Source organism: Hylobates moloch, unplaced genomic scaffold (genome assembly GCF_009828535.3).
Source record: "Hylobates moloch isolate HMO894 unplaced genomic scaffold, HMol_V3 SCAFFOLD_14, whole genome shotgun sequence".
NCBI lineage: Eukaryota > Metazoa > Chordata > Mammalia > Primates > Hylobatidae > Hylobates > Hylobates moloch.
This window is the reverse complement of record NW_026652289.1, coordinates 25888645-25892645: the sequence shown is the minus strand read 5'-3', so window position 1 is coordinate 25892645 and position 4001 is coordinate 25888645.

The following is a 4001-nucleotide window of genomic DNA, read 5'->3' as shown; positions in this document are numbered from 1 at the left end:
ATCTTCAAAATTTCTGTAGGCTATATTATCCCTTAAGTAAGTATGACAACAAGTTATAAAAATTTCTAAGTCTTCAATAACCTCAACTACAGAAAGGGATCTTTTCAATCTAAACTATCTAAGAACATATGATATCCATTTCACTACTTCAGTAGTGAAATTAATACAGAATGAGTAATTATGGTTACTAATTTGAAATAAATACGTGTTATCAGGGTTTCTATTTCTACATGGAGCTTCTTTATTTTTTAGAGACAGGTTTTCACTATTTGCCCAGGCTGGCCTAAAACTCCTGAGCTCAAGTTATCCTCCCATCTCAGCCTCTCCAGTATCTGAGACTACAGACATGCATCACTTTACTAGCTGTGCGAACTTTTAAAGTACCTTTAGATCAATTATATTATGTTTAGTAACACTCTAGTGAATTATATGTGGCAAAACACTTGATTTGAAATAGTTGTTATTTTTACTAATAAATATAAAAGAAACTTGCTATACTACAAATGTGGAAAAAAGTCAATAAATGGCACCATAACATTAAGACAGATACATTTCTCTATTTTCTGTGTTTCAAAATACATTTTTTAACTATGTTCCTTACTAGTTTAGAGTTATTGAAAATTCAAATCTGGCATCCAAAAATCCTAAGGGTTACTTATATGTTTAAGTTTCATAGCACTGTCCAGTTTATTTCATGGTTTGCATTGTTCCAAATTTACATATAATTTCTCTATTATTTTTATCTGAAATTGGAAGTATTCAAGCAGTAACACACTTTATAAGGAAGTATCCCTGAGAGAATTTCACTGATTGTGCTTTGTTTTAATAAGATGAGATATACTAAGATTTCAGTTCCATATTATTGTCTTGATGTAGAAATCGTCCTTCTTCAATGATGCAGAAAATATTTATTTAGTTTCCTCTTAAATTCATAGATTCCTATTGAGATACAAATGAATTGGATCTGGCCTTAGAGTTGTAATATTCATATTTTAATTTTTTATGAATGTGCTTTTCTCCCATTAATCTCTTGTTTTTCAGCACACATTTTCATTAATACTAAGTAACAACTTTTGTCTTAATAGCATCCGTACTTGCTACTGACAGATAGATTAGCATAGAAAATCACTAATAAAATAACTTAATAAAGGAGTTCTCAAAGTATATGACTTAGAAACTCACTAACAAGTGTTTAGAAAGTGAGATGCCCTTAGCTGGCATGGCAGTTGGGGTGGCAGGGCGGTGCAGAAATGTAGAAAACCCGGTGTTAAAGTTAAGTAGATTTTTCTCCACAAGAAAGACAAAAATATCCTAACTTGCTAACGGGTATTGAAAATATACAGTTGAAAATACAGTATTTCACATTTTCTAAACAAATTTGCAATACCTCATATGACTAACTCCAGTTCCTGTTTTGAAGAATGCTAATATAATGGCAAAAAAATCAGAAAAGTGTGGTTTTTCACTAAAAATAGGGAAAACCTAGTAAAGGCACTTAAATATACTGACATATTGTAATACAAATATCAAACACTTTCTATTACATGATATGGACAGCATATAGGAGGCCATAATTCTAACACCCCTTGTATCATTAGTTAAGAAAGGAATCTTGGACAGGACTTAGATGAGTTGAGCCCTCGGAAATATAATAAATGTAATAATTGTACTAGATTAATTTTTTCCTAGTCTTCTTTTCGTATGTGTGTTTAAGAACTCTATAGAAATAGTGTTAAAATAAAGATCCCTCAAGGGCTATCTTTTCACATCTTAGTTGAGAATATCTGAGTAAGCTTCCAGCAACTGTACTTTTAAGTTATTAGGTGATTTGGGGATTCTCGTGCCCAACAATGTTTGAAAATCAATTGTCTAAAAAATCAAGAGTAGAATAACTACAGCCTGCAGGCCAAATCTAGCCTATAGCCTGTTTTGGTATGTTTACCAAGCAAAGAATGATTTTTATACTGTTTTGATGTGTAAAAAATAAAAGAGAAGAGAAAAATATGTAATAGACACCATATGTAGCTCATACAGCCTAAAATATTTACTTTTGGTCATTTATTTTAAAGGGTTGGTGATCTCTGGCTTAGACACAATTTTTAGTAACAGTTTCACTGAAATATAATTTTCATACTATACAATTTACTAGTTTAAATGTATATCCTGCTGGTGTTTAGTATATCACACAAATGTGCAATCATCAATATCAGATTTTAGAATATGTTCTTAACACTAAAAAATACAAACCCATATTTACGAGGAGTCACTCTTGATCTCTCCTCTTCTCTTGACCCAGACCCTGGAAACCACTAATCAACTTTCTGTTCCTATGGAATTACCTAGTGTGAACATTTTATATAAATAGAGTGATGCAATATGTAAACTTACATGACTGGCTTCTTTCACTTGGCATGATGTTTTCAAGGTTCTTTCATGGTGTAGAATGTATTTCATTCCTTTTTTGCTGGATAATTTTCTATTGCACGAGCATGCTATCTCTTGTCTCTCCAGTAATTACTTGAGGGACATTTGTTTTTGTTCAAGTTTCTGACTGTTATGAATAGTATAGCTATAAACATTCACGTATGAATTTGTGTTTGGGCATATGTTTATTTTGGGATATATATTCAAATTCCATTGCCTATTCAAGTCTTTTGCACAGTCTTAAACTACATTTAAATTTTTTTTGCATTGTTCTTTATATATTACTTGTATATTCTGGATTCAAGTCTCCTATCGAATATATCATTTGCAAATATTTTCTTGCACTGTATGGTCTGTTTCTTTTCACTTTATTGATGTTCTCTGCAACATAAAAGTTTTAATTTTAATTGACTTTTTTGTCAATTGTTTAATTTTCGGTGACAAAGTTTTACTCCCATATTTTCTTCTAAGAGTTTCATAGTTTTAGCTCTTATATTTAGGTCTATGATTCATTTGGAATTAATTTTTGTTTACAGTATGAAGTAAGGATCTCGCGTCATTCTTTTGCTTGAGGATATCCAGTTTTTCTGGTACCATTTGTAGTCTAGAGCATTTTTTGCTACCATCTGATGCTTTTATGTGACATATATTTATGTTACACATGGAAAGCTTTGTATATTAACATATCTTCTTATCTGACATAAGTTACAGTCATTCATCTAGGTATGTTAGTGTATTTCATAATAATTGGGGCAGAAATATCATATGTTAAGCTACAATTATAATGCAAAATCTAAAGTTTCCCATAACAAACTAGTTTGAATGTTTCTCTGCTGTGTCTAGTCTAAACAAAAACAAACATGTCTAATATAGAACACATCAAAGTTACTGCATTTATATATGCCCATGTTATATGGGACAGTAGGAAAGACAACATGTGTGGCACCTGTTGTGCATGTATTAAGCACAAACTTCAACTTTTCTCAGTTTAAATAATATAAAGCAAATAAAAATCAAGGTGGACATATTATCCTGGAGGAAAAGAAATAGTACTTGATGTGAGCTATTTTATTGTTGCCATGTTCTTATTTTTTTCTTTTGACTCCTACCAAATATTTTGACATGTTTCTACTGTAGATCACTTTTACCTGTTTGAAATGTCCTGTTTCTGCTGGGGTTCATTAGCGAGTTTATATTCTATGCTAACTTATACTTATTGTCTTGTCCTAGACTAATTCAATAGAGTTTGAGTTTATTATGGAATACAACCACATCATAGCACCAAGCTTTGCGGACTGGATTGTAGCTGATACAAAAGGAATGTAAGAGTATTTTATTTGATGTTTAGTAGCATGTCTTATATTATTTTTCTACATGCTGGGGGTTTTCACGGTTTGTTCCAAACTTATAAAAGGATTTCTAAAACCCCATTGTCTGAAGTTGTTAGTTTCTGGAAGAAAATATGTAAAGTATTTCACTGAATATGTTAATTTGCTACAATTTTTTATACTAAAATAACTCTCATTTATGTGTTAAAAATTATTTCAACTTAGCAATTCCACTTTTATATGCCACGA